Below are 6,000 nucleotides of genomic sequence, written 5' to 3' on the forward strand. Positions count from 1 at the left end.
CTTATTTAAGTCCATCACTAACATTACTTTTTTACTTACCCACATCAACAGGTGTGAAAAATTGTGTCAAATTTTTTGTGTATAGACTTTGTAAAAAAAAAAAATCCACGTAGTTCATGTTAATTAGTAATTTAGTAGTAATTTTTGCATCTAAAACAAGATAATAAAGTTTAATTAATATTTATTTTTGTTTTTTAAAACCGTATTTAAATACTCCATATAAAAAGCCTCAATTTTAGTTTTTTCCTTAGGTCCCAAATACATTAAGCCACCCCTGCATACATAGCACATAAAAAGCTATGAGTTCATCTTTATATGGGTATCTACATAATGTATAATGTATCCGCATAATATATCATCACTTCATACACTACAAGAAAACTGGGTATAGGCGACGTTTTGAAAACGTCACTAAAAACCCAAAAAACGTCACTATAGACACAAATGGTCTATAGCGACGTTTTTTTTTGCGACGTTCAAAAACGTCACAATAGAGCAGTCGCTATAGATCTATTGCGACGTTTCCAAAAACGTCACCATATGTTACTCTTTAGTGGCGTTCAAAAACTTTTTGTGACGTTTTCTAAAACGTCACTAAATAATATAACATTTTCGTAAATAATCTAAGAAAATACATTTAGCGACGTTTTGAAGACGTTTTTAGTGACACCTTTAAAACGCCGCAAATAATCAATCATATAGCGACGTTTTATAGACGTCGCCAAAACGTTTGCTCTCTTGTTTTTTAGTGACATTTTTAAAGCGTCGCTATAGGATTGATTATTTGCGGCGTTTTAAAGGCGTCACTAAAAAGGATTTCCTCATATTTTTAGCAACGTCTTTAAAACGTTGCAAAAACTTGCTCTTTTTTTTTTTTTTTTTTTTTAATGCTGTATAAACCTGCTTAAAATTCAATAATAACTAACACAAGCTTGTAATAGATCAAATATACCTATTGATCATTAATATTCCACAATAACAATTTAACCATAGTCAATATATATATATATATATATATATATGTTTAATACCAATACATGTATCATTTGAAATTGAACAAAATATTTGTCTACCTATACCAAAAAAAAACAACCACCCAAACTATGACAATATTATAAACCAAGTACAATAGTTCCAAAATAATTGTGGTTGTTCAAAATAACTATGTAATAGCCCATGGAGTCCTTAAAATACTGCATGTACCACTATATGCTAGTTTCTTGATGGGATGAAGCCTGTGATCTGTAAGGAGTTGGAGATGGATGATCTAAATCGAAACCACCCTGAATACAAATTAAAATATCTAATAAGTTCATAAAGAAATAATTTCGAGTAACAAAATAATAGTTGCTATACTTAAAATTTTTAAAACCAAATACATTCTTAAAACATTAAAATTTAATACCCGACTAGCTTCTGAAGAATGATTTTGCTGATTTTGCACTAGTTGCGTCAATTGGGTCATTCGTTCCTCCAAGTTTTCATAACGATTCAATTTCTCCATCAAAGAAGCCACTTGATTCTCCAACTGAGTCACTTTAGCATCCCTTTCTTGGCTTCTTACTTGAGCAATTGTAGGAGTGCTCTTGGCAGGATGCATACTTGGTGTTGGGCCAAATCCCACACCTCGAACACGACCATTGCGCTCATTACCAAACACTTGAGCATTACCAATATGAATGTAAACCGCCTTATAACACCATACAAACCACCCGCTTGTTCCAACATAACAATTCTCCCAATATAGTTATCATAATCACAAATATAAAATGCTTACAAGTATTGAAGTCCAAAAAATAATCAACAAATATAACTCAAAAATATCCATCCAAATTATCAAAAAATAATAAACAATTCCAATATAAATGTAAACCATCTTATAGCACCGTGCAAGCCACCCGCTTTCTCCAACTCAACAATCCACCTCAACACAATTATTATAATCACAAATATAAAATGCTTACAAGTATTAAGTCCAAAAATTAATCAAAAAATAATCTAACTAGATAAATCATTAATTGTAGCACCATGTAGTTAATTGAGAACGTTTAAGATTTAAGTGAGGGAGATTTTAAACTTTAGTTGCAACAACTACATGGTCCCAAAAACAAAAATAATCTAACTAGATAAATCATTAATTGTAGCCAAGGGCTTGGGGGCTAGCCCAACTAAATTATGTCTATCCAGAAGACCCAGGTAGTAGTAGTTACTTAAGCTTTATTCTACAAGAAATGACTCACATGTGTAATTATTTTTTGAATTAAGCCACATTGGTAATCATGTTTGTTGTTAAAATGTAATGACAGTAACTTTCTGTATTTTTAGATACTCTCTTAGGATGTAATCACCTTTGAAATTAAATCTTTTTTTGGTTTTAATAAATGAATGTTAAGGAAGGATAATGCTATAGCCTATAGTACATTAAAATCATTCCACTCTAGTTTTCTTTTTCTTTTCCTTTATTTCCTTTTATCTTTTTGTGGGTATCCTAAAAAGTTTGTTACTTTGTCCCTTCAAAAGTAAAATAGGCTCTGCATTGGGAAATCTAAGATGCTACCTTCGTAAAAGCAAGAAGGTTGCACCACAATTTGTTGATGATAGTGTTGTGCATGCTAGTAGATTCTAAGTAAGGAAGTAGCATTATGTGGTACACATTTGAAAGTAACATACCATAAATTGTCCCTAAAGGGGAAAGACAATGGATTTTTTTTTTTTTTTTTTTTGCTATGAACATGGGATAATGTTTAATAAAAGAATCAAGCATAGTTACAAAGTTCAAATAAAAAGCAAACAAGAGAAGTGGAAAGAGCCAAACATGTCCTAAAGTCAGCACATTGTAGCTTTCTCTAAAATATGTTTAAGTCTTACCATCTATGGCCTTGCTAGAACGTTTCTCCACTTTAGAATCAAGTTAATCAATGTAGGAGCAAAAGGCACAATATCAGATTCCAACCAATTAATAACAGCTAATGCCTAATAAAAAAGTCAAGTCTCTAAAGAAATAAAGGAAAACCATGCCACCATAAAAGTTGGAAGGCCTAGCTAAATAGGTATGTCCCAAAGCTCATCTAGTCATCTCTTGCAGTAAAAAGTGATTCCTAAGAATTTGAGGGAAACCCCACTATTCATCTGCCCTCATCAAGGCATTTTGTCATATTCATGTACATTATATAAATAGTGTATTTTGGGTATGGTTTTCTTATTTATTAAGTTTGCATATTTATTCCTAGGTGCAGTTGAGCTATAAGTATAAACTGCTAAAGAAGAGTCTTGAGTACTAAATTTTTGTAGAACCAGAAGTTATGATTTTGATACAAAGTATAGCTACAAATTACAAGGGAAAAGATGACCCAAAAAAAAAAAAAAATAGGATGTTCTAAAATAGAGCTTATCCCTCCGTCATTCTCATCATTCTTTCATTCTTCACAATGAATAAACATTATAAAATGTTATTTCTCTTTTCTTCTCAATATATTAAGAATAGGGTGAGATCCCTATTATTTTAATTTCCTAGCTACTTTTTATGTTTTGGAGTGTATCAAGCCCATGTCATCTAGTGCGGGATTATAAATTTTCAATAGTGTAACGACTAATTTATATGTCTTGTGCTATTGTGTGAGTAAGTGAAAAAAAAAAATATATATATATATATATATATATATATTCTTGCTGGGTCTTTTCCAATGTCAAGTGTCAACTTGAAATGATAACAAGACAAACAAAAGGTGACATTATTTCCTGCACTACAACTAATTTCAATCTCATCAAACCAAGCACTATTAAATGCACATGAAAAATTTTCAATTTTCTTTGTGGAAAATTGTGGTTATCATATTCACATATCCTTTTGCTATTAGCCTATTATGATTTTATAACTTTGTCCTTATAATTTATATATTATAAAAAATAATAAATAAAAAGTAAGCACTTCCAATATAAATGTAAACCACCTTATAGCACCATGCAAGCCACCCGCTTGCTCAAACTCAACAGTCCACCCAACACAATTATTAACGTTTCAAGTATAAAGTTTTAAGCAAAAATTACTTACTATGCTCAAGCCAAGCAAACACCTTTCTAAACAAAGTCCAAGCTTATCACAATAAATGAGTACTTAACCTACAAAATAAAAGATGACAATTAAATGATGTGGAATGCAAATAAAGGTGCCACTACAAAAAAAAAAAAAAAAAAAATTATGAGTTAGAGTTTGGAAGAATTAGGCAAAAAAATTAAGGACCACTTTGCAGAAAATATTTGAGGTTTAATTATATCCAAACTTTGTCATTTGGTACACATAAGGAAACTTACCCATTATGCCTAAATGTCTCAACTAAAAAAGGTACTCCAAATCATCCAAATTTTGCATATGAGAATGCTATTGCAAAAAAATTGAATGAGTCATGGTGCATGAAAATTTAGTAACAATATATAGAGATATATATATATATATACACACACATATATAAAGAGCATTTAGTTGAGATTATTTACTCACAACAAGAGTGAAACTCCAACACCTAGGCCAATAACACCAAATGAAACCAGCAAATAAAAAAATAAATAAAATAAAGAAAGCCACAACTTTCTTAATTTTCCAAGATTGTAAAAAATTACTATAATTTCATATAAAGCAATAATTGTAATTTCTAATATAATAACACACACAAAACACAGCTTAATAAAAACAAATTCTCATCCATAAGTAATTCTCTCTCATTCTCATTCTTTGCATTCAATGAAAAAATAAAAACTAAAGCAAGCACACACACACACACACACACACACACACACACACACATATATATAATGACAACAAAGATATAATTTTTAAGTAGAACTCCTCATCTAATGGAAGAATCTCCTTGTACACATTAGAATCTCCTCATTTAAGTAAAAATTAATCTCAACCTAGTTAAACCACAAAACTAATAACAAAAAATTCAAAATCTACACAGTACAGAAAAATTACGTAGAAAAAAAAATACAAAATTTACAAACTTATACATAAACTTACAATGATTCAGCCTTTGATGCTCAAGTCTTTTTGCTCAAAAATCCAAATTTGAATAAGAATTTTCTGCACCAAAATCCAACCAAAACAAGCAAACAATAAAAATTAGCAAAAAATTTCCATGACCCATTAAAGAAAAACCAAATCAAAGCAAACCCATAAGCCAAAACACAAAAACACCATGACCTATTAAAGAAAACGAAATCAAAGTAAACCCATAAGCTAAAACACAAAGACTTACCCTTTAAAAAAATTGAACACCAAAAAGAGGGGAAAAGTACGGTGGTGGCAATGGAGGTCGATGATGGCCGCGGTGGCTACGTTGGTGGCAATGGGTGGTGGCTAGAGAGGGTAGAGAATGTAGAAGTGAAAAGGGTAGGGGAAGAATATAGAATGGGAAATGGAGGCTCTGCCTGAGTGAAAAAAGAAAGACAACAAATAAAACAAAGAAAAAAGTGTAAGGGAAAGTCAAACAAAAGAATAAAAAAAGTGTAGGACAAAAAAAAAAAAAAAAAAAAAAAAGGAAATGAAAAAGGAGGGACAAAAAGCGTGGGAACTGAAAAGTGGGTTTTCAGCAAAATTTTCAGCGTGGGAAGAAGACAAAAATTTTGGGAACATATAGCGACGTTTCTAAAACGTCGCTATATCTTCCCCAGAAACGTCGCTATATCTCCCTCCCAAAATTTTTTGGCAGGCACGTTGGGTCTCTTCAATATCTACAGCGACGTTTTATAAAAACGTCGCTATAAACAAAATATACGCCACTAAAGCTGTACGTTTTGCGACGTTTTAAGAAACGCTGCTATTGTTTTGCGTTACAATGACGTTTTTTAAGAAACGTCGTGAAAGGTTCTCTCTTTAGCGACGTTTTCTAGAAACGTCACAATATACTATGTATAGCGGCAGATTTAAAAACGTCGCTAAAAAAAACGTCGCCTATACCCAGTTTTCTTGTAGTGATAGTATCAGCATAATGTATATGCCAA

The 6,000-nt window shown here is 31.3% G+C and overlaps 1 long non-coding RNA gene across 2 annotated transcripts; it reads right to left on the reverse strand.

Moving 5' to 3' along the window:
* Positions 1-1,010: 1,010 nt before the first annotated feature.
* Positions 1,011-5,268, reverse strand: LOC136061657 (uncharacterized). 2 transcript variants are annotated; one of them, XR_010623498.1, is made up of 6 exons: positions 5,256-5,267; positions 5,018-5,080; positions 4,312-4,378; positions 4,052-4,119; positions 1,406-2,622; positions 1,011-1,283 (listed from the first exon to the last, which is right to left on the reverse strand). It is a non-coding gene; the product is annotated as an uncharacterized LOC136061657 (long non-coding RNA). The 2 variants fall into 2 exon arrangements; XR_010623497.1 differs by lacking the exon at positions 4,312-4,378 and having other exon boundaries at positions 5,256-5,268.
* Between the last annotated feature and the right edge of the window lie 732 nt (positions 5,269-6,000).

This window comes from Quercus suber, unplaced genomic scaffold (genome assembly GCF_002906115.3).
Source record: "Quercus suber isolate HL8 unplaced genomic scaffold, Cork oak 2.0 scaffold_338, whole genome shotgun sequence".
NCBI lineage: Eukaryota > Viridiplantae > Streptophyta > Magnoliopsida > Fagales > Fagaceae > Quercus > Quercus suber.